Source organism: Argiope bruennichi, chromosome 7 (assembly GCF_947563725.1).
Source record: "Argiope bruennichi chromosome 7, qqArgBrue1.1, whole genome shotgun sequence".
In the NCBI taxonomy this organism is placed as follows: Eukaryota; Metazoa; Arthropoda; class Arachnida; order Araneae; family Araneidae; genus Argiope; species Argiope bruennichi.
The window spans coordinates 76,411,311-76,438,751 of record NC_079157.1 but is presented as its reverse complement, the minus strand read 5'-3'; positions in this window follow the sequence as shown (position 1 = coordinate 76,438,751).

Genomic DNA, 27,441 nt, shown 5'->3' with positions numbered 1-27,441 from the left:
AGAAAAAAATACCGGTTGCATCCAAATAGATGATTTAGACAATGATACTGTGCAGCAATTGTTGCTTTTTCTCTACTCTGATCATCTCGAAAATCTACACTGGGAATCAGCAACTAAATTATACTACGCAGCGGATAAATATGAAATAAAAAAACTAAAAGTAATATGCTCGGAATTTTTTGAAGATAATCTCAGTACATCCACTGCTACCGAACTTTTAGTTCTAGCAAATGCATATAACGATTTTAATTTGAAGAAAGTTGCCGAAGATTTTATCTTGGAACACGAACAAGAGGTTTTTGGTTCTGTGGAATGGGAAAAACTTATAGAAACAGACCCTCAATTGGTTATAAAAACAATGCATTTGAAATACAAACGAAATAAGGTACTTTAAAAGTAATTTGTTTTACTAGTAGTTTAATAACATGCTGTTTAATAATCACTTAATGCATGATTTTCTTTTTTACTTTTTTTATGTAAACACAAACATATTGCGGGTGTTCAAACCGTATTAAAATATTAGTTAGTTAAATTAGTTATTAAACAGTTACAGTTTGATTTGTCTGCTTTGTTATTAAACTTGTTAATTTTTTTATATTTTCCATATATCCGTTTTAGTGCCTAATTATTAGAAATAGTTATTTCACTGAAATGTAAACTCCCAATAGTAAGAATACTAGATTATATTAGATTATTTACTAAATTTAATTCTTAAAAATATTGTTTGTATTTTAATATCAGTCCACTTATATACATAAGATGAAAATATTTTAATATTGTTATATTTACTTCTGAAAAAATAAAGATGCTTCTGCTATTTTTATTTCATGAAAAATCTAAGGACTGATTGGTTTTCTTTAATAATAAATGTGAATTTTGAAATAATTGAAATGAATAATTTTACATTAGAGTGCATTGTTTTATATTATTTCTACGAGTGTTCACATATTTAAATAAAAATATATACTTACAGTAATATCTGAATTTTTGTTTATCATATTTTACTACATATGAACTTATTATAATGCTAAATTTCTATATAAATGTAAGATGCAAAATAAAGGATTTTTTTTGTATCTTCCTTTTGAAATCGCGGATATAAATGTTTTGTATTAAATGATTAAAAATTTTGCACAACAAACACAAAATATTTCTTAAAATATTGATGTTCTATTGATTGTACTAATTACTCGTTAAGCTCATTTTATTTTGTAAAATTTTAATGTTAGAATTTAGGAACTTTAATATTCTTTTTTGATTAATTTTGAAATTGATTTTTATTGTATTTATATAAATGAATCTCTTTCATAATTACGAATTGTCTTATTAAGAATTTGAATTCTTTCATGTATTCGCATTATAATGCATAAGATTTGATCTCTACCAGAAACGATACTCTGTTGCTAATTATGAAATAAAATAATCGAACATTACCTATACATGAAAGTGTAATAATGATTAAAAGTATTTGGTTTCTATATTTTATAGTTCTATTTTATGCACAAGAAATGTTAAAAGAGTATTTTCCTTTGATATATTCAATAAATTTATTTTTTGTCTATTAAATGCGTTCATATGTTTAAAATTTAATTTGAATTTTCAATTGTATGAAAATTATTGAAAGTGTAAAAATATATTTAAAAGCAATTCCACATCGTAATGTAATTTTATAATTACAAGTTTCCATTATTTTATTTTTCAAACTCTTTAAACTTTGAAAAAATTAATATTGAATATCAGTTATTGATTAAAAAAATATTATATTTCAGATGCAAAAGTAATCTCTAGAATTTAATTGTTTATTGTTTAAATTTGCTATTAATTAATTACATCGAATAGAAACATATTTTTTTTGTTCTTACTTTAAAATTAATATCAAAATTTTTCGATTTTAAATCAAATGCTTTTAATTGGCCTATATTTTAATTATCAGTTAATAGTTCATGTTAAAAATTCTTTGATTTCAATTTTAAAATTTAGCATCTAAAAAGATCATATTCTCAATTATAGGTGGGCGAAAAATGATTACTACAATATGATCATTTGTTATGTGTCAAGTTAAATTATTCAACGATATAGCAAATGAAAATTATGAATTATAATTTACTGTGTCATTATCATTTTAAATTTTCATAATATATTATTAGCATTACACATATAAGTGGGTTTTTTTTATTATGCCCACGTTCAAATGTTTATCTCATTACTGAGGCGAAGTAATGGTAAGTAGTATATGGGATATTTTTGTTTTGTTTCTCATTGTCGACAGCTCTTTGTTAAAGTAATGAATTTGCTGCAGTCGCCAAACTATATTCTTTTGAAAGCGATAAATAGCCAAATGTGACATGTAATTATAGTCTGTATTTTATATGTCGCGAGTTTGGCAGAAATAGGCGAAAACATGTGTTTCGTTCATAATTGTTAACCAAGTCTAATGTGTTAATAGTTTTGTGATGATTTTTATCGGTGTTTCAACAAATGTAATAAAAAAACCCAGTTTTGTTTCCACATTGCGCCATTAAAGATTGGCAATTTTGGCGACAATACATACTTTTCCCTCTTCCCAGATTATCAAAATTATCAGACAATTTCGTCACTGTTTTTTACTTATGAATGAAATTTAAATGTGGCAAAATATTTATCAAATAATTACTGAATCATTTATTTTATTGCTTGGTGAAGTTTATTCTCGCTACGAAGGGAATAAAAAGTAGTACATCAAAAATATGATTCATCTTTCTTGTACAAAAAAAGTACTTTTGTTCTGTAATCAAATAAAAACACGTAAAAAGAAAAATGATCAAATGCGAAATATTCTAGTTGATTCCATGTGCAAAATTTTCTATATTGAAATTTGCAGTTTCAGAAAAATAATTCAGTGCACGTTGCAGGCAACCAGATTTCAATTATGGTATAAATCTGAGAGAAAATGTAAGTATTGTTTTAATCACTTATGTAGTAATATTCTGTTTCGGAAAAAGAGAGATAAACTTACCGTAACAATACTAATTAATATTACTGAGTACTTACCTCAAATAAATATACAATGTATATTATTTGCTGCTATTGTTCTGTCTTTTTAGTTTTTCTTATTATCTGCTAGGTAATGGATAATTAAAATGGATTTTTATTTGGTTGTCTCTCATACTATGGATATGGAGTTACGTAATATACTATGAAAAATTCTTTCTCTGCATGAAGAAATATTATTAAATTACATCATATTTATCGTATTAACATATTCTAGATCTTTAGACATCTTGACTAAAATAAGTTTTTCGAAATTATGTGAAACAAAATGGACTTCTCTGATAATTTTATTCTCCATGTTTTCTATGTATCACAGGTATTATGTTACTGTGTTTTCTATTAAGTATCGCACATTCTTTATGTTTTCTGTCTCCTAAGTTCGCAGTTTCATCAAAATTTTTAGATGTTATACCATCTCATTTGTTTTATTTTCTAGTTAGTAAATTTATTTTGGATTAAATGAGATGAATCAATGCATCATAAATGAATTTTGAATTTTAATTTGTTTGTGAATACAATAAATATAGAAAGACCTACATAAAGTTTTCTAATTGGTGGGAAAAAATCTGTTTAAAATCGAAATTAAATATGGGTAAAAATATTATTGTTTCACCTCTAATTTTTTTTATATGTGCAGGATATAAATTTGGCTAAATTTCAAATTCTGTAACAATTGGTTCGACGAAAATAATAGCATACACAGTATGGAACTTTTAGCTAACTGAACACAGAAATGTTAAATATTATCTGTCACTATTTGTAACGATGGCAGACATTAATATTTAGTGGTTCTAAGAATTGCATGTTATGTTTCTCTTTTAATAAACTGGTCAATTTGTTGTCACATTTTTAAACTTAATTAATATGTTAGTAATTTATTTTGTTATTTTTTCATTCCTGTAACTCTGCAAAAATTATTATTTTTGAAAAAATTAATGTGTTCTGATTAATGTCTGCGCTACACTCTCGTACGCAATTATATTTAAGTAGACGCTTTGTGTTTTAAATGCTAAAAAAATAAGCGAACGTAATGTAACGAATACCGAGCTAATTAATTAAATTTCATACAGTTCTAATATTTTTAATTCATTTTTATGAATTTCTTTATTATGCAAATACTTAATTATATTTTTTAAATCGATCCGATGTTGTATAATTAGAAATACATCACTGGTTATAAGGTAATTGTTGTTATGTATTTTTTTCATATTTTGATACTTTTAGTAACAATAATACAAGGGTAAGATAAATCTGCTTTAAGAATCATTGGAAAGGTAATATTTAAATATAGTAAGAGATAACTATACTTAAATATTATCTTAAGGAATTGACTTAACAAAAATATTACGCCTAATGTAAGGTTTTGTCTTTCATATAAATTATTTGAACAATTTACTGTTCCCTTAAGAATGATTACACTTATATAAAAAGATTGATTGAAATGTAAAAGTCAAAATATAAGGGTCACAACTTGCATTAAGCGTTACAAAATTGCAGGAGATACACTTGAAAAATATTTTGGCAAAGTAAATATTTCCTTATGTAATAAATATTTTTAAAGAGATCAGACGGAAAATAGATCGGATAGACGAGTTATCAACTTTTTTTTTATTATGCAACCTATTAATTTGATTACGACATTTCAATCACGAAGAGCGTGTTAAGCCCAGCACCAGGTTACTTATATTTTTAAAAAATGCAGATAAAATAAAATGAAAAAATTCAATCATAATATTTGAAATTTTAAGAATATATTTCTGAACATCTATTTTTTTAAAGAATTTGTTTAGAGATTTCACAGGAAAAAAATGTTGATGAAGTTAAGTAAGCAAGTAAAATTCACTTTAACATTTCATCTGTTTTCAAAACTGCCATGTGTAAATATACATTTAAAAATTTGTAAAAATAAAGAAAAGGTTTAAATTTCATTGAAACAATGAAAAATTTTAAATATGCATACAATTTTTGAAAAATTTATTAAGAATGAAATTAGAGGAGTATTAGATTAAAATCATTAAAAAGACATGTATTGTAAGCTGGCGTTATTTTTATTCAATGATAATTTCTAATGAACATCAGGAAGGCATAAATAATGGTTCAATTTTTAATTTAAAAAAATTCTAACTATCAATAACGATGCTAACTAACTTTGAAACATAGCCCTAAAGTTGCAGCATCCAAAGTAATAGGGCAATAATTGCCTAATTATTGCCCTATCAATAATTGCCAAAGTAATTGCCCTAGGTGAATATAATACAATGATTTATTTTTATATACCGTAGGCATGATCCGTGACTTTCTTAGCACAATTTTACCCCAAAGCATGGTATTAGTTTTTAACTTTTCTCATATTTTTCTTTAAACAAATGACATTAAAGCATTAAAATTTGTTCCATAACCCCTTTGCACCCCATCTAGGGCAACGCTATCATTCGAACGTACTTTATGCGCCAGCTATATAATTCTAACCTGAAGAGTTCCTAATACGCACAGATACACTCAGGAAATGGTGCCCGAAGTATGGTATTAGTTTTTAATTTTTCCCGTATTTAAAAGAATGGCATTAAAACATTAAAATTTGTCTCTTTGAATTCTCCAAGACCCCTGTAAGTGGCATCTATAACCACTTTTCATCCTCATCCGGCGGAAAGCCACTATACATACATTATATGACAGTTTATATTTCCAGCCTGAAGAGTTCCCACTGCACACAGATCCATCCACTCAGTCAGTTTTAATTATCAAAAGATATCACTATATTTCATAAGCCAATGATTTTATTTGCTAACATATTTACGATGACGTAATGTATCATATGAAGGGACAATGTCAAGTAATTCAGTAATCCAAAAAATATCTGGTGGATAGAAATCTAGTATAAATTTATATACTGACTAGCCGCCTTTGGCGACCAGCCGGTTCGCCAATCTTAATGTTCATTAAAATTTTAATAATTAAATATTTTATGCAATTTCTACTTTAATAGCTTCTTCATCAAAATATTTTAAAACGTCAAATTTTGATTATCATATAATTCATTCATAATATTATAAAGGCCTTCAGTCATAACGTAATATGTATCTCTCTCATTTTCTGTTAGCACCCGTAGAATTTATGCTTTAAATTAAAGTGGAAAGAATTTATCTTCAATTAATATAATAATATTTTTTACTGAAACAAAGCATTTTTTTATAATCTGATTACTGAAAATAGAGTCACTCAGCGTTTAAACTTTATGGGCACTAAAGAATATCTTTTTTAATTTATGTAATATCTCAAGAGTTGGTCAACAAAATTTTCTTAGATTCATTATGAGCAGATCGATTCATTAACAATGTTTAAATTTAAACGCATCAAACACTAAGAAAATAAAACGAATCGTTTAAAATAAACGGTTGAAAACGGTAGAATTTAAGCTTAAAATTAAAGTGGAAAGAATTTATCTTCAATTAATATAATAATATTTTTTACTGAAACAAAGCATTTTTTTATAATCTGATTACTGAAAATAGAGTCACTCAGCGTTTAAACTTTATGGGCACTAAAGAATATCTTTTTTAATTTATGTAATATCTCAAGAGTTGGTCAACAAAATTTTCTTAGATTCATTATGAGCAGATCGATTCATTAACAATGTTTAAATTTAAACGCATCAAACACTAAGAAAATAAAACGAATCGTTTAAAATAAACGGTTGAAAACGGTAGAATTTAAGCTTAAAATTAAAGTGGAAAGAATTTATCTTCAATTAATATAATAATATTTTTTACTGAAACAAAGCATTTTTTTATAATCTGATTACTGAAAATAGAGTCACTCAGCGTTTAAACTTTATGGGCACTAAAGAATATCTTTTTTAATTTATGTAATATCTCAAGAGTTGGTCAACAAAATTTTCTTAGATTCATTATGAGCAGATCGATTCATTAACAATGTTTAAATTTAAACGCATCAAACACTAAGAAAATAAAACGAATCGTTTAAAATAAACGGTTGAAAACGGTAGAATTTAAGCTTAAAATTAAAGTGGAAAGAATTTATATTCAATTAATATAATAATATTTTTTACTGAAACAAAGCATTTTTTTATAATCTGATTACTGAAAATAGAGTCACTCAGCGTTTAAACTTTATGGGCACTAAAGAATATCTTTTTTAATTTATGTAATATCTCAAGAGTTGGTCAACAAAATTTTCTTAGATTCATTATGAGCAGATCGATTCATTAACAATGTTTAAATTTAAACGCATCAAACACTAAGAAAATAAAACGAATCGTTTAAAATAAACGGTTGAAAACGGTAGAATTTAAGCTTAAAATTAAAGTGGAAAGAATTTATCTTCAATTAATATAATAATATTTTTTACTGAAACAAAGCATTTTTTTATAATCTGATTACTGAAAATAGAGTCACTCAGCGTTTAAACTTTATGGGCACTAAAGAATATCTTTTTTAATTTATGTAATATCTCAAGAGTTGGTCAACAAAATTTTCTTAGATTCATTATGAGCAGATCGATTCATTAACAATGTTTAAATTTAAACGCATCAAACACTAAGAAAATAAAACGAATCGTTTAAAATAAACGGTTGAAAACGGTAGAATTTAAGCTTAAAATTAAAGTGGAAAGAATTTATCTTCAATTAATATAATAATATTTTTTACTGAAACAAAGCATTTTTTTATAATCTGATTACTGAAAATAGAGTCACTCAGCGTTTAAACTTTATGGGCACTAAAGAATATCTTTTTTAATTTATGTAATATCTCAAGAGTTGGTCAACAAAATTTTCTTAGATTCATTATGAGCAGATCGATTCATTAACAATGTTTAAATTTAAACGCATCAAACACTAAGAAAATAAAACGAATCGTTTAAAATAAACGGTTGAAAACGGTAGAATTTAAGCTTAAAATTAAAGTGGAAAGAATTTATCTTCAATTAATATAATAATATTTTTTACTGAAACAAAGCATTTTTTTATAATCTGATTACTGAAAATAGAGTCAGTCAGCGTTTAAACTTTATGGGCACTAAAGAATATCTTTTTTAATTTATGTAATATCTCAAGAGTTGGTCAACAAAATTTTCTTAGATTCATTATGAGCAGATCGATTCATTAACAATGTTTAAATTTAAACGCATCAAACACTAAGAAAATAAAACGAATCGTTTAAAATAAACGGTTGAAAACGGTAGAATTTAAGCTTAAAATTAAAGTGGAAAGAATTTATATTCAATTAATATAATAATATTTTTTACTGAAACAAAGCATTTTTTTATAATCTGATTACTGAAAATAGAGTCACTCAGCGTTTAAACTTTATGGGCACTAAAGAATATCTTTTTTAATTTATGTAATATCTCAAGAGTTGGTCAACAAAATTTTCTTAGATTCATTATGAGCAGATCGATTCATTAACAATGTTTAAATTTAAACGCATCAAACACTAAGAAAATAAAACGAATCGTTTAAAATAAACGGTTGAAAACGGTAGAATTTAAGCTTAAAATTAAAGTGGAAAGAATTTATCTTCAATTAATATAATAATATTTTTTACTGAAACAAAGCATTTTTTTATAATCTGATTACTGAAAATAGAGTCACTCAGCGTTTAAACTTTATGGGCACTAAAGAATATCTTTTTTAATTTATGTAATATCTCAAGAGTTGGTCAACAAAATTTTCTTAGATTCATTATGAGCAGATCGATTCATTAACAATGTTTAAATTTAAATGCATCAAACACTAAGAAAATAAAACGAATCGTTTAAAATAAACGGTTGAAAACAGGTTTTAAAAAAACTACTTAAAAAACGATGTACTTAAAACTATAAGCATATACAAAAAATATATAACTAACATAAATACAATTTACTTACAAAAGCATGCAACTAACCCAAAAATAATTTAAATCATCCATTGATAACGTTGTCATGGCAACAATCAGAACAGAATGCGCATGCGTGAATTTTCTTCGCCGCTTACGTAACGCAAATACGTGATTTTTTCTACGCCAGTTGGGGTAACGCTATGCGGATTAGAAATTTTTAATTTCCTTTATTCTGTTTTATTTTAATTCAAAAGTACTTCAAAATGAATCTGAAAGATTGATTCATTAACAATGTTTAATTTTAAATGCATCAAACATTAAGAAAATAAGCAGAACCGATTGAAATAATCCGCCGAAAAATTTTAACCCTAGCCTCATTACTGTTGGGAGAAAAAAACAACGGAAGCCTTTCTCGTTTGGCGTTGGGGATAATGGAAGATTTTTTTGGCGGAAAAGTTGGCGGTGGGGAAAATGGAAGATTTTTTTGGCGGGAAAGTTAGTTTTTAATTAATAATTAAAATTCTAATTAAAAATTCGAAAAAAGAAACCCCAGGTGCACATTCCCAACCTCCAAGGTATACATGTACCAAATTTGGTAGCTGTATGTCAAACGGTTTGGCCTGTAGAGCGCCAACACACACACACACACACACACACACATTGAGCTTTATTATAAGTATAGATGATAAACCAAGCTGGAACTCTGGTTTGCTAAGTTAATTAGATAAACGGGAGTTTTCCCTTTGCTTATAGTTTCGTCTACATTCATAACCTTGAACATGCGCGGGAATATTTGTTTAGATAAAATGGTTTATGAATAGGAGAAAGAAAATGAAGTCCAGTCATTCTCGGTAATCTTTTTTTATTTATTTTTTATTCGGAGGAAAAACATTTCGATGTACATGTTCTATGATTAGACACGATAGGTGTTGGAGGCGAAATAATAAATTCATCACTTTCTGATTCGCGAAGTGTCATCTGCTTTGAGAAATATTTATTTATCTACGAGTAGAATCGCTTGTTTAAGCATTGCATTTCAGTATCAATGTTAAGGATAAGGCTCTTTTCATGGTATGGTCTGTCATGTCTGTGCTAATTACTAAGATATCACTTTCTGCGTAATTCATCGCATAACCAAGTACTATGGAAAGAGACTGGACATTATTGTGTGGTTTGATCAAAAAATTTTTAAATTTCCAACACAATGCTGAATTTAGATTCATGTTTCTGAAATCAATGTCATATATATCCTTATTTATTTTTTTACTTCCTCGTGTACGTAATATTAAAAAAAAAATATAAAAATCGACAAAATATTTCAACAGCAGATTTCGACGAATCTCCACTTAGATTTCCCTGATTTCGAAAAACACATTTTTTGGAAAATGCCCGTCTCTCTGTCTTTTACGAAGATATCTCAAAACTGCTTGGAGCTAGACGGTTGAAAATTTGAAATACGGTCTTAACGCCAAATTTGCAGAATTTTATCAAATTCTGAGTAAAATCTGGTCAGAGGAAGTCCGGATGTTTCAACATAGTTTAACACGATAATTATAAAACAAAGAGAACTAGATAGATAAAATTCGGTACACAGGTTTAACGTCTGTAGTGTAAACATCTGTCAAATTTGGAATCAAATACAACTAAAGATTGAGTGTCTATCAGTTTATACTTTCAAAAAAATGTTAATGTGAGAATTCAAAAACTCGATTATTTAAATATATCATATTATGTATGGGATTTTATGACTACAAATGCAATTTTGTGCCAAATTTTTGTTTCAATCAGTTGAGAAAAATACGTATAAAACACGAATTCGTCTTTTGGATACTATACCGGGGATTAATCGTCAAATAAATCGCCAAGGAATCACGCGATAGGCTCAGTAAAAATGCTAAATTCAGGTCAAAAGTTAATATTTCGTAACTATTGTACGCCAATCCCATGTAAAGCGTTCTCTATTTAGTACAAGTTAATTATAGAGTATACGGGAATAGTTTGGGGAGACTACAATTCAAGTTTGGGGAGACTCAATACAAGTTTGGGGAGACTCAATACAAGTTTGGGGAGACTATAATTCAAGTTTGGGGAGACTCAATACAAGTTTGGGGAGACTACAATTCAAGTTTGGGGAGACTCAATACAAGTTTGGGGAGACTACATTCCCGTTGGTTTTATCTAGTAATAAATAAAAAAAAAACCTATATTTAGTCTTTAAAAATGTTGCATTCAATAAATTTCTGCGTAATTTTGATTGCACATAAAATATAGTGAAATATCGTTATGGTGACGAATATGCAACTTCATGGAATAACTGAACATAAAATAAACCACGACTACGAGATGGAATTATGTTTTTTAAAAGAAATTACTGGATTTAAGTTTCTAATAATGGAAATTAATAATATTAACAGCTATCATTTATTCACTAACTATTCTTAAACAACTATTATTTACTTAAATAGGATTATATTATTCCGTGTCTCATAAAAACTGGGAATAATATGAAGTTAAGCTGTTTTCAAATGAACTAATCTTAAAACAGGAATCAAATTGGCTCATGTTTTTTTTCCGTTGAAGACGTTTCCATTTCAGTTTTAAAAGAAATATTTTTTTCTTTTAAATCCTTTAACATTATTCTTCTGTTTTGTTCTCTTTTTTTTAAAAAAAACTTTCCTCTCAAAGTCATAACATGTATTATTTCATTTTTGAATCCCATAGAATCAAAAATGAATTAATTTATTATGAAAAAAATTCTTGAAGCTAATTTTATTAACTAAAAAAAAAAGACAGAACTGTAATAACTACATCTGCGCCTTTCAAAACGAAATCGTCTGTTCAATAAAAGTTGCAATTGCAGCTGTCAAAACTTTAAACAAAAAAACTGTTTACTTTGAGCAAACGATGAACACTTTAGACAAAAAGGAACAGAAAAATTGGATTCTAAATTTGTGTTCCTATTTTTTTCTACCTCTTTACGTTTTGTAGTTATTGCATTCTCTTGTACTCCGACAAAGGGCAGCCAGATTTCCTCTAAAAGGATTTCGTTCGAAACGTGAAAAAAAAAATAATACAAATTTGATGTAAAGATCATATGCCATATTTCATTCGTGTAGCTCAAATCATTTTAGAGTTTACGAGTTCTTAGACCAACAGACAGAACGACAGGTAAACATGATCGTGTTTTTCGGATTCATGCAGTCTGAAGCGTGAAGATTCACCAAAATTTCTAGTTCTAATTTTTTTGACGACAATAATAATTTCTCACAACATATTTCGCATTCGAGAAAGTACTAAATAACATGAATAATTACGAATTTACTTATATGAATTATTTAAAAGTAATAAAAATTTTAAAAGGTAGTACCAGTGTATATTACTGCTGGTTATTAGAATTAAATTATTTTTAAAATTAAAAATGAGGAAGGAAATCATATTTTAATTGCATTTCTTCAATGCAAATACTACTCATTATTATATGCTTGCAAATAATTAAAAAGTTTTGAAATCGTCACTTTAACTTCTTAATTAATGTATCAAATTTTATCTATCCAACTCCTTTACATTTTGTATTTATCGAGTTCACTTGTACTCATACAACCAGACAGACAGATGTCTGATAAATGGATTTTGTTCAAAATTTGATAAAAAAAAGTATAAACTTTTTCATGTAAAGACTGTTTACAAAATTTTATCCATCCAGCTCGAATTGATTTTGAGTTATCGAGTTTCACGAGTTAATTTCTTTAAAGTGTCACCTAATTATTGAATGTATATAACATAAACTTATAAACTTATAAAACACTTATACTTATAAAAACTTATAAAAACAACATTAGAAAATGAATTAATAAACGAGTGCAGTGAATGTTCTATGACAATGCATTAACAAATAAAATAAATTCAAATTTTTTCAGTAGTAGCATTCATAGTAATTTTAAACGAATAACGTCTTTTCATTGTTTTCCATCATTGTTTAAATTAATTGTAAAAAATTCCTAATTATGACTTCAGAATCCTCAGTTCACATATTCTTTAAAAATGATATCTCTGTCAAGAGATTTTAACTTTTTTCAAATCTAAACATGACGTATAATCAACGAAATATGTCTTATAAACGAAGTACTTTATTATTACAATAGTTAGTATTGTGGTGAAGCTTATAAGCCAGACAACAACCTCGGGATATAAGTGGTCACTTTTGTCTAGTGGTCTTGTTGCGAGTGCGATCCTTCCCAATGCAACTTCTAGAGGATAATATTTTGGCGATTAATTTATTGCTTGCGTTTATTACTACCACTTAATCGAATTTATGTTTTAGAAACATTTCATCTCATTGATTTAATTCAAAATTTTACACAGAACTACAATTTTAAACAGAAAATCACACGCCAAATTTGATATATTAAAATCATTACGTATATATAAGTTATCTCGTTTACATGCTTCTGAAAATATAGACTAATATAAGACAATCCCTTCATAGATTTGGCTCTTTGGCTGAAAATTTGATAAGTTTCTATACTATCAATGTTAAATCTGTGTACTGAATTCTTTCCTTCTATTCTATTATCCTGTTGAATTATATTGGAATAACCGAACAGACAGATTTATTCTGAATGGAATTTTCTCAAAATTTGCAAGAAATCTCCAAGTTTGGTGTAATGACCATACACCAAATTTCATTCACCATTCACTCAGAGGGAAACAGATATAGAAGATATCAAGAAATAATCTTCAGATGATTTAATCGATCTCGAAAATAGGCTTGACCACCACCAAATATGTCATCCTTTGACTTATCTATGGAGATTTAATTGCCATATCTTCCAAAACTCTTATATCTCACATAAAAGAATTTTGCATTACCTTAAAAACTCAAAAAATTACTATTTTATTCCTATAAATTACACTTCAGTGCAATACTTTTCTTTATTTTTTTAATAAAATTTCTTAATTCAATACACAATTTGCAATATTACGATGAAATGTAAAACTCATCTATAAAAACATTCGATCGCACTCTTTCTCTAATGTTAAAATTTAGATGAAATAATTGCTATATATATTAACTCTAAAATAGGACCTTTACTTTCATTTTTATTTTAAGGTAGAAACATTTTTTTTTAGTTTATCAGCACATTATTTTTTTTAACTGATTCAATTAATTTTGATTCTCATTCTTATCAAATAACAAAATAAAATTAGAGAATTTTATTTCGTATTAATAGTTAAGGTTTAAAAAGTTAATAATTATACAAACAAGCTGGTCGCTAAAGGCAGGTATTTTATTTATTTTAATAAAGTATCTGCCTATATGAATTAAAATTGCTTCAATAATTTAAAATAATATTATAATTGTTTTAATTATAAATAAAAATATTATTATTTTAATTATAAATAAAAATATTATTATTTTAATTATAAATAACAATAATCTTATTATTAATATTAATTATTTAATTATAAAATGATATTAATTTATAAAAATATAGTTGCTGTGTATATTATTTTTATATTGTTTAATAAAACTGTTAAAATACCGAACTTAACATTTTTACAGTCCTTTTTAGTTTTAAATGTTATAATTTTCTTTTTCTTTATTCATGTTTAGATCCAATAATTTTTGACTCGAATGTATAATTAAATCAAAATCTTATCGCGTTTGCACCAACTTTGAGTCAACCATTTCTATCTGATAAAAGAGATTTAATATTCAAATTATTTAAGAGAGGACATAATAACATCAATATAGGATAATTAATATTGTTTTTGCGTTTATTTTTTCATACAACGTCATTCGGTAACCAATAAAAGCTATAAAAGTTGATAATTTCTAGATGCACAGTAAAAATAGAATCGGTATCAAACTGATGCATTACGGGATCTTGCCGCTCACTGCTTTCCTGTGTTTTCTGATCTGACAGCTGCGCTCCTAAATGAAACGACGCATTGCTACACAAACAACAGAGGCACCTGGTGATTGAGTTCGTAAACTGCAGAACTGTAAATATTATAATTTTTGAGAGGAGAAAAAATTTGCTTCCATTTCCACTTTTACTCCGCTAACCGACATTGGTGGATTTCTGTCGAAAACTGCTGGTAGATCAATTATAGAGATGTTATTAACATAGTAGCTAAGTATACTAATTGGAAAAAAATACAAATTCTATGAATTATAAAATATTAAGATAATATTTTATGAAGTATAAGTGGTTAGTTTCCTATTTATTTCACTTCGATATTTGAGTAGTTAGAAATGTCTAGCCTTTACTTAAATAATATTATAGGCAAGCATGGATTCTACACTAATATGAGTCATCTATACTTATAATAAAGCTCAATGTGTGTGTGTGTGTGTGTGTGTTGGCGCTCTACAGGCCAGACCGTTTGACATACAGCTACCAAATTTGGTACATGTATACCTTGGAGGTTGGGAATGTGCACCTGGGGTTTCTTTTTTCGAATTTTTAATTAGAATTTTAATTATTAATTAAAAACTAACTTTCCCGCCAAAAAAATCTTCCATTTTCCCCACCGCCAACTTTTCCGCCAAAAAAATCTTCCATTATCCCCAGCGCCAAACGAGAAAGGCTTCCGTTTTTTTTTCTCCCAACAGTAATGAGGCTAGGGTTAAAATTTTTCGGCGGATTATTTCAATCGGTTCTGTTTATTTTCTTAATACTTGATGCATTTAAAATTAAACATTGTTAATGAATCAATCTTTCAGATTCATTCTGAAGTACTTTTGAATTAAAATAAAACAGAATAAAGGAAATTAAAAATTTCTAATCCGCATAGCGTTACCCCAACTGGCGTAGAAAAAATCACGTATTTGCGTTACGTAACCGGCGAAGAAAATTCACGCATGCGCATTCTGTTCTGATTGTTGCCATGACAACGTTATCAATGGATGATTTAAATTATTTTTGGGTTAGTTGCATGCTTTTGTAAGTAAATTGTATTTATGTTAGTTATATATTTTTTGTATATGTTTATAGTTTTAAGTACATCGTTTTTTAAGTAGTTTTTTTAAAACCTGTTTTCAACCGTTTATTTTAAACGATTCGTTTTATTTTCTTAGTGTTTGATGCATTTAAATTTAAACATTGTTAATTAACCGATCTGCTCATAATGAATCTAAGAAAATTTTGTTGACCAACTCTTGAGATATTACATAAATTAAAAAAGATATTCTTTAGTGCCCATAAAGTTTAAACGCTGAGTGACTCTATTTTCAGTAATCAGATTATAAAAAAATGCTTTGTTTCAGTAAAAAATATTATTATATTAATTGAAGATAAATTCTTTCCACTTTAATTTAAAGCATAAATTCTACGGGTGCTAACAGAAAATGGGAGAGATACATATTACGTTATGACTGAAGGCCTTTATAATATTATGAATGAATTATATAATAATCAAAATTTGAAGTTTTAAAATATTTTGATGAAGAAGCTATTAAAGTAGAAATTGCATAAAATATTTAATTATTAAAATTTTAACGAACATTAAGATTGGCGAACCGGCTGGTCGCCAAAGGCGGCTAGTAGTAAATAAATAAAAAAAAATTCACAAATTCACTAAGATGAATCGTTAACATGTTAATCAAATTAGGAATGTAAAGCGAAATTGACCAGATGAATAAAGAGAGTCGTCATATCCATGGTTTAATGTCGTAAAATTCCCAAATCCATTACTGCCTGTGACATCTTTTTATTTTCATGTGCCATTGAATCTTGAATTATTGATTGTTTGAATCTTTTTCTGAATTTCCTATTATAATTTGATGCGCGAGTTAAATGTCAGGAAACACAAAATACTAGTTTTCAAACTTTAAGTAAAAATGCATAGAATATTTGTATTTTAATGAATGAATGAAATGAGTTTCTGATTTAAAAGAAATGAGTTTTAAAGAATAAAAACTGACGGATAATTATTTCTTTATTCGCCAATATTTCATTAACTTTAATAAATATTTAACTCAAATTGCATAAAAAATGTATGCAAGTATAGCAAATCCGAAATCAAATAAATTGAAAGAAGTTATAAAAAATGTTACTAAAAGCATTTCTATTTTAACTGAGATATTATTACTATTGTATTGAGAAAACTTTTATAAGTGGCCATAATAAAGTGACAGACTTCAGGATTTTAACTTTAAATGGAAGTTTAAATTGAATAGAAATGTTTTATCCTCGACAGGTTTTTCACCCAATGCCTATTAATTTAACATCAGACCAATGTCGATGAAAAAATTAATGGTAAATTTGTGTATTTATAAGGCAGCAGAAACAATGAAAATTAACAGTTTCAGATGAAAACAATAGCAGCAATTATAAATCCCTATTTCTATCTTAATTTAATATTTTAAAAATATTTACCCCTTAATAAAAAATAAGAATCTGTATGAATTTTGAAATTAGCTTTCAGTTTATAGAATAATTCCATGCGAAATACTAAAATTTAAATGTTATATGACACGTAGTTGACTTCTGTTTTTACTCCCAGATTTTTCCATTAAGATATACTTTTTACACTTCGTACATTAATAAAAGAATATTTTTAGAAACTTTATATATATTTTTTTTCTCTTTACTTTCTCCTATAAAACTATCAAGAAAGTATTGTAATCGTCAAAAAATTTGAATCGAGATTTTGACGAATCTCCAAGTTTAAGACTCCTTAGAGTAAGAAAAGTTAATTTTTTACATTATTTTTTGTGTCTGTAATACATATAATTCAAAAAAGCTTCGAGTTAGGCGGATGAAATTTGGTATATGGTCATTACACCAAATTTGCAGATTCTTCTCACATTTTCAGGGAAATCCAATCAGAAGAAGTCCTGACTATAATGAAAATAGAAGTTAGCTCAATTGTAAATTTGGAAATACATCCATCAAGAGGCTGACTCTGTGATGATGACTGATATATATATATATATATATATATATATATATATATATATATATATATATATATATATATATATATATATATAGACTGTGAAGAGATATCCATAACGGGAGAGCATAATTATTTACAACCAGAGACGCGGGCAAGGCACGTCCGCCACAGGGCGGCACAAAAGCAGAAGTGGGGAAGAAGAAAGAAATAAATTATCCCTCATCTTACATAACATGAGACACTGATAGGGAAAATATTTCTTCATAGTGCTAATATTTTAATAAGATTCTGATGGGGATTTCTGACGCATGTCAATCACAAGTAAGGAAAACACAGAGGATCTTTTAAAAAGAATGTGCTTGCTGGACATTTTCTAGCCCTTCACGCAGAGCGTGAAAATGTGTTGGCGTTTAGCCGATTCAGCAATTTTATAAAGCTTCTCTTGAATTAAATAAAAAGAGAAAGTGTAATTGGATCAAGAAATAAGAGAATGAACTTACTATGGGCTAAATTAAGATAAAATCTTGGAAATTAATAAAATTGAAATTAAGAGTTTAAAATATCATTACATATATATATAGACTTGATATGTGCATATTCATCAATATCTCATGTTCGAAATCTTGACGATTGCACTACTTTTTCTTTATATTCTTCTATTCAAGAAAGGATTCTATTCCTGAGGAGAAATGTTTTCATTATAATCTTGTTTATAATCAAGGTCATCAGACGTTACGAATAAACCAGGGCAGTTCGAAATTTCTCTTAAATGCAACGGATTCAGAAAAGATCTTCAATGTTAAAGCTATTTTAGAAAGAAGTTGGTTAAAATAGCTCATTTTAATCAAAAACAAAATGAAACCTGATTTCTAGTTTTTGTTATGCAAATAAAATCATCTTTCTACCCTAGATTTACTGCTTTTTAAAATTATTTCCTCAAAAATAATTTTGGGAGGAAAAAGTATTCTACATTTGAATTAAATATTCTAGATTGTACCATTTCATATTCATTTGTAAATGGAGTGAAACTGCCATTTATTGAATTTCCATATCACAATTTTTTTTTCCATATAATAAATTTAATTTTTTTCAGAAATTTCCAATTTTCAATAGAAAAGCCTTCTTTCTGTATATTTAATTGATTTTTTAGATAACGAAAAAGAATAACATTAGAATCCTGAGAAAGTGTTTATTGCTTTTTTCGTAAGCGACTTCTGAGATTCCAAGAATTCTTATCAAATAAAAATCTCAGTAAATGTAATTTTTTCAGGAATTTCGGATTTACAATCGAAAAATCATTTATATATATATGTTTAAATTGTTAAATAGCAAAAGAAAATCCCAAAATTGAATCCTATGAATCCTGAACAAGTGTGTATCGCTTTTTCGTAAATGATTTTCATTCCATTAAGAATCGATTAAAGATTTTTATTTCTTGGTTAATTTACATTTTTCTTTTGAACAAATCAACGATCGTTCTAACAAACGAGCTACGAACAACGAACAAATCAACGACAGAGTGATAATTACGCAATTTTTATTCAATATATAGACATTTTATTCAATATAAAGAAAATGCTTTACTACAGAAATATCTAAGGTCCCTGGAAAAATTCGAAATATAAAAAGTTTTGATAGACGGAAGCTCTATATATGGGAGTGTATAAAAATTTTATTGCGAAAAAAAATTATTTAAAAAAAATTTATTCCCTTTTTTTAAAATTTTTTTATATAGACTTGGTTTAAACCGACGCTATAAATTTACTGCATTTTTATTTAAAACTGAAATTGAGTACGGTCGTTTGAATCATTCACGAATGTTTTGATGTATTTACAATATATATACACTGAGTGGCCAAATTATTATGACCACCTGACAGTTTTAAGCAAAATTATTGCGTCACAGCAGCTATCACAGAAGGCGAGATTGTTCAAATCTCGCCTTCTGTGCAAATCAGCAAAACGGCTGCTTTTGTGAAGTGTTCGAGAGCAGAAGTTATTAATGTGTAGACTACCAAGCAGAAAACCGGGTCTCAACTTCAGGCTTGTGGTCGTCACAAGCTACTGAATGCTCGAGCTGAAAGGAGACTTGCCAGAGTTGACCACTCCAACAGAAGAGCAACTGTACGTCAAATAGCGGGGAGTCTTAATGAAGGGAATGTACGGCAAGTAAACCATTAATTGTACTGTGTTATTCGCCGAAATATGGATAAAAACGTGACTTAACTGAGTTTGAACGCGGGATGATTGTAGGCGCTCGAAGTATAGAAGCCAGTATCAGCAAAACGGCTGCTTTTGTGAAGTGTTCGAGAGCAGAAGTTATTAATGTGTAGACTACCAAGCAGAAAACCGGGTCTCAACTTCAGGCTTGTGGTCGTCACAAGCTACTGAATGCTCGAGCTGAAAGGAGACTTGCCAGAGTTGTCCACTCCAACAGAAGAGCAACTGTACGTCAAATAGCGGGGAGTCTTAATGAAGGAGCAACTGCGAACGTCTCTGAATGAAACTGTGCTGCGCACATTACACCAGATAGTATATGAGAGCCGATGACCTGTTCGAAAGCATCTGCTGTCAGCCTTGAACAAGAGCAGATGTCTTCAGTTTGCAAAGGCGCATAAAGATTGGACAGTAGATGACTGGAAAAGGGTCATGTGGTCTGATGAATCGCGTTTTCAACTACAACATGGAGATGGCAGGGTTTGGATATGGCGAAAACAGCACGAAAGCATGGACCCTAACAGCATTGCCACAACACTTCAAGCTGGTGGAGGCAATATTATGGTTTGGGGGATGTTTTCTTGGCATTGCATGGGTCCTTTGATTACTGTGAGGCAACGTGTGAATGCCCAAGGGTATTTAAGTGTTCTCGCAGATCAAGTATATCCCGTTATGTTAATAGTGTACCCTGCCGGGGCTATATACTTTCAGCAAGACAATACTCCTTGTCATACAGCTGGTATTGTCGTCAGATGATTCGAAGAACATGACGTTTATTGTCGTCAGATGTTTCGAAGAACATGGCGCGTATTGTCGTCAGATGGTTCGAAGAACATGTCGCTGACATTACCTGTCTTCGATCACCAGATTTTCGGAATATCAGACAGCTGGGTCCTGTGCCATCCAATCTGAAGGAACTGGAAAGTGCAGTTCATTGGATATGGAGTCAGATTTCTCCTCCCACTTACCAACATCTCACAGAATCTATGCCAAGTAGAATGCGAGCAGTATTACGGGCTAAAGGTGGTCCAACACTGTATTGTGGGGGTGGTCATAATAATTTAGCCACTCAGTGTATAATACCAAAAGCAATTAAGGTAAATGCACTTGGAAAAAGGACGGATTTTATCTTAACACAGAAAAAAATAAGCAGTTTAATGCAAAAGAAATAGGAAGATATAACCTTGCTATTCCTTTACTTCCTATTTTTTTCTTATCCGGATCCATTTGATGTTAAAAGTGAACCTAAATCAGTTAATAACATGTATTTGATGTAAAATGTGGGCATGTACTTAAAAACACTTAATTCCTTGTCATTAAAAACTGAAACTAGAGAGAATGGATAAATATTCTTTCTATAAAATTTCTTTCCATAAAAGCTTTTCTTTCTAATAAAGTTGTTATTTGCTCAACCAGCATAAGATTTTGTAAGGATAGATGTAAAGTAAGGATGAAATGTAAGGATCTTGTATGGCAATGACAGAGAATAGTTACGAAATCTTAGGCTTGAACTTTGCATTTTTACTCAATCAATCGTATGATGCTTGGCGATTTTTTGGCGATTAATTTCTGGCATGCGGCTATTAGTATCCGAAAATTAAATTTGTGTTTTAAATGGGCTTTTTCGAACGGGAGAAAGTCCGTTTAAAACAAACCAAATAAGACACAGAATTATAATTGTAATCACAAAATAACATGCAAATTTGGTATATTTAAGTCACTGCGCTTTTGAGTTATTGCTTTTATAATCTTCTGAAAGTAGAGAACTGCAGAGGTCAATCCCTCCACAGATTTGGTACCAAGTTTGGTAGTTATCTACATTTTAGATGTCACTTCTGTGTACCAGATTTTATCCATCTAACGCTATACTTTTTATAGCTATCGATAGCTAAGACGATTATTTATGTTTTAAATTTATAGCTTAGGCGATTTTAAACTGCCAGTGACTGCAAATCAACAACAAGAAAATGAAATTTTGATAATCCAAACAACTTCAAGTGTTTTTTGTCATGATTTGAAAAGAGAAAAAAATATAAATGTCGATTAAGAAACAGAAATATTACGATATGTACACTACTATTTATTTGATGAAATGGAGTTCCTTGATTTGTTTCTGGAAAAAAATAAATTAGAGGCGCTATTTTGAACTATCTTCTGCCAGATGTAATTTGCCTCAAAGATAAAAGATGGGTCTATAACTAAAATAATAAATCTATCCCCATAAGCCGCCAAACCAATTTGAAAATATCCTAACTGATAATAATGGATACCTAGTGACAACCAGAGGGGTTGGCTTTAAAACTAGTGTCACAAAATGAAGGGCCGTTTTATACTTAGTTGTAGAATAGTGGACCGATTTCGAAGATAAAAAGATACAAATTTATTCTAAAACTGAATCAAAAATTAATATTTTCTATGTGAATTTGGATATTTAATCTTAGTATAAATAATTAGTTATTAAATATTGAAAAACAAGTTGTATGTATATGGATCTGAATTATTAAATTTCGATTGTCTTAAAGGTCTAAAACTTTTCATAAATCAAAATAAGATTTTCATTTGTCGGTTTTATTTTTGTTTTAGCAAATATGGAAATGTATATTGTTACATTTTTCACTAATATTTGAATTTTATTGAAATACAATTTTCTAACTTTAAATTTATAATAGTTTGGAAAATTTTTCCTAAGCTTAAAGTTTCACACACAATATTATTTAACTGCATTTATTTATATTTCAATCATTATGAATAATTAATTCAGAACAAGTTTTCTTTAGCTCAGGGTATTTTTCCCATTCATATCAGCAATAATGAAGTTATGAAATACAGCTGCTGGCATTGCTATAAATTCCCTTGCATTTATTTATTGATTAAAGTATAAAAATTACTGAAGTTTATATTTTTTTTTCAGTACAAATTATAATTAAACAGATAAATAAAATACGTTCTGATGAATAATGACAGAAGGTTTTATTCATTATGTTTCGAACGCCTTATTATTATGTTCGACAGAACGTCGTCATTCGATTATGTATTTTCTGATCATTTTGCAATTACTACAGTTAATAAATTAAATTATAACTAAAGAGTACAACAATTAATTTAATATATTTTAAATATAAAATGTAATAAATTCATTCTTGTAATAAATTCTACTACATTTTTTTCACTTAAAAGCAATAATAATACGCCTAGATTATAAAAATTGAAATCGATTTTTGTTGTGTTAGGCGTATGGATTTCTAATAACTGCAGATACAAGGACAAATATTAAATAAAAAAATATTTTTATATACAAAGTCACAGTCACTACTAGCTTAACATCTGGCTCGTTTGCAAGGTTATGTAAACAGATGTTGCAAAAGGAAGGGGAATCCCCAGTTTTATGGGATTGAGATTAAGTTATTCGCCTTAGAATCAAATGCTACATATCCAACTATCTAAGATTGGATCAGGTATTTACGGGTTTGGATTGTACTTTTATTTATTTGGAAGTAGAGAGATCGTATTTAAAAAAGCTTGTTAAATTTCATTTAAAAAAGATTAGATTCTGTAGAATTTTCTTTTCCAGATTTATGCTAACAGAATTTCGCTCTTGATTCTAGTGAATAAAGAGAATATTTACAATGAATGCAGCAAAAAAAAAGTGAATTTATCAATTAAATATGCTTTCTAACATCCATGATTTCAGAGAAAGAGTTTATATTAATCCGTAAATTTCTTTAAATAAAGAGAAAGAACAAATCATTTTGAGATAAAATGCTTTCTCAATATTGATATCATGAGATTTATTTTAAAATTTGCTTGTTTTAGCCCTAATTTCAAGAGACATCCCTAAAAAATAATGAAACATTATACCAAACAAAATAAAATACATAATTCTTGTAAGTGAATACTTTCAAGAATTATGTTTTTTAATTTGTAATAATTGAAAGATATGTTTGAATGTTTAAATAATTTCTTTCTTTTATAAATTTAAATAGCCAGAAATTTTTTTATCATTTATATCACAAGGAGTTTCTTTTAAAAACAGGGACTGAGGAAAATCATAAAGTATTAGAATTATTGCCATTAAAAATTATTAGGATTATTATTAGGTTTACTTACCAATAATTCTACCATTGTTAGTCGTGCAATATTAGAATTATTGCCGCGCTTTGGATTAGAATTATTGAGAATTAATTATAATCCAAAGAACGATTAAGGCTATCTTTCCATAGATATGAAGTAAGTTATATGATTTGTAAATTTAACTATCTTAAGAGTTTTAAATGTATTCATGTAATGTATACATTTTTAATCAAATGCCTTTTTTTTAATATTAACTATCTTAAGAATTTTAAATGTATTCATGTAATGTATACATTTTTAATCAAATGTCTTTTTTTTAATATTAACTATCTTAAGAATTTTAAATGTATTCATGTAATGTATACATTTTTAATCAAATGTCTTTTTTTTTAAATTTTAATTATCTTAAAAGTTTTAAATGTATTAATGTAATGTATACATTTTTAATCAAATGTCTTTTATTTTAATTTTCCGTATCTGTTTGCTCACAGCAAGAATTAGAAATATCCTGGAAACATTACAATTATGCAGCTTTCACTTGTTTCAAATAGCACCAGATATAATTAAAAGAACGTAATATATTAAGATTTTTGTGAATTACTTTCCAGTCTTCATACCCAATACAACATTATTTTTATTCTTTTAATTTATATGTTAATTAACCCTTGATTTCATTTGAAATTAGAATAAATATTAATCTTAGAAAATAAATATCGTCATTGTGATATTGCATACAATCAAGCAATTTTAAAATGTTGCCATTATTGAACAACAAAGAAACTTAACAAAACAATAATTAATAAAATCATTTTCATATACAGATTTATATATGTATTTTAAAGAATTTTGTTATCAGATAACTTATCGTTTGCAAGCTGCAACTGGAGAGCGAATGAATATTTGATTTTTATATTATTTTAAAAAAATTATGTTGAGTTATTTTATGTTTTGTTCAATTTAACTGTAAATTTTGAGTTTTAATCAATTTCATACTTAAGTTTATTTTAAAATACTGTTGAATTGGACACAGCTAGAGGGCATCAATTTCAGGTCTATCGATAATAATATTAAAAAGAAAAAGTTTCTTTTCCTACTGAGCTGAAAATCAGTTAAAGTATTAACTGACCACGTCCAATAAAGGTCAGATTCTTTTGAGTACGATTATTTTTATGCATTATCATTATCGTTATCATACAGTTATCATTATACATTTTAACAGCAATTTTTTAGCATTGCTCCGTCGTCAAATCATAGACTGGTTAATAATAAAAATCACACGTCGAAATAGTATTAAACTCTCGGATATAGTAAATATTTTTATAAAAAATTCAGTATACACCAACCAAACGGTTCACTTTCGAAAAGGAATGGAAGAATTAATATTAACATTAGAATAGAAGACACTAACATTAACATTAGAATAGAAGGTACCAACATTAACATTAGAATAGAAGATACTAACATTTAACATCAATGTCCTCTGACTTTGCTTGTGAAACTTATATGCCATAAAGCATCAAATTTTTTTTTAAATAGGTTCAAGGTTATGTTAAAATGAAAACAATTTTTATGATATGATATTATTTTTATTAACATACATTTTAACATCATGAGCATATATATTTAACATCATGGGTACATATATTTAACATGATTAACATATATATATTTAACACCATTAACACACATATATATATACCATATAACATCATTAACATATATATATATATATAGCATCATTGGCATACATATTACAAAACCTGTTTATATAAATATTACAAGCCGTAAAACCCATTAAACAAATAAAAAAATTAAAAGCATATATAACGTTATTACAAAAAGGTTTATGTTATATATAAAACATTTCCAATAGATTATTTATACTATATATACAAATGTTATAAAAACAAAATATATAAAACAAAGCATTAAAATATTATAAAAACAATGAATTTATAAAGCATTATTATGAAATGTTGAATAGCAAATAATAACATAAATAAAATGTTATTATATATAAAAAATTAAGTATAAAATATTAACCAATTATTTCCTTTCAAATAGGAATTGAAAAATAAGATTCATCGGATGTAAACTTCCTGTAAAAAAATCATATGCCGCAAAGCATTAAAAACTTATAAAAAACAGCAGCACAGTATTTTTATAAAATGTTTAAGTTTATGTTAAAACTGAAAGGTGTGTATGATATATTATTTTTATTAGCATATGATAAATTTAAAAAAAATAATATAAATATCACACACAGTAAAGCACCATTAAATAGATTTAAAAAAAAATAAAACGCATATATAAGATTGTTATAAAATGTTGAGCAACAAGTTAATTACATTAAAAATGTTATTACATAAAATGTTTTTTATAAAAGTAAAACAATTATAAAACAGAACAGAAAAAAAAAACTAAAATATTTTCTGTAAACAGTAGCATTTTGTAGACATTAAAAACGATCAGATATAAAAATATGATAATAGTTATAATATATTCCATAATTAAAATGTAGGCCATTTTAAATTATAATTTGTGTTATCGGGCCAATTCAAAATAACGAGATCTATACTGATATAGTTCTCATGCTATTTTTTAACGGAAATTTAACTAAAACTAAGTTTATAATTTTATAAAAATCTAAGACAAAGTGAAATGAATACAGGCATTCAAGTTTTACATTTCCTAAAAATATAAATTGTTAATTAAAAAAATTGTGAAATGTATTGGCATCTAAGTAAAGTAGAATTCTGAAAAAATTTTAAATAATCTCTTCACATTAAAATAATAACATTCACTTTAAAATAATAATATTAACATCAATTAATTCATACATTAATATCATGGTAGCAAGGATTACATGACAATGTATTTATTTACTATGTATATAATCAAAAAAGTTTCATCAAAAATGTCCTCCATTTATTACTAAATATCTTTAGGTATGGATATTTTTATTACAAAAAAAACATAAGTGCTTTAATTTATTTTGTAGTTCAAAAAAATCATAAATACAACATATAATTACTAGTAGTAGACATTTTTGACAATATATTTATATATGTATTGGAGAAGTATTTTAAATTTAAAACAGAAATGGATAATTATAGCTTTAAATATTTATTACCATTTTATGAATAGAATAAAAATATAGAAAAATCTGCATTATGAAAATCATTTCTAATAAATTTAGTGTATATATATATACATATATAATTAGCAGTAAATCCATAATCGAAATTTGCATTCCCTGTAAGATTTCATACATATTTTGTTCGAAATCCTAACTAACATATTTCAAATTCTCTAAGTCTCATATTATATAAGTCTCATTTGTCATACAAAAGAGATCAATAATTTCATTTTATAATAT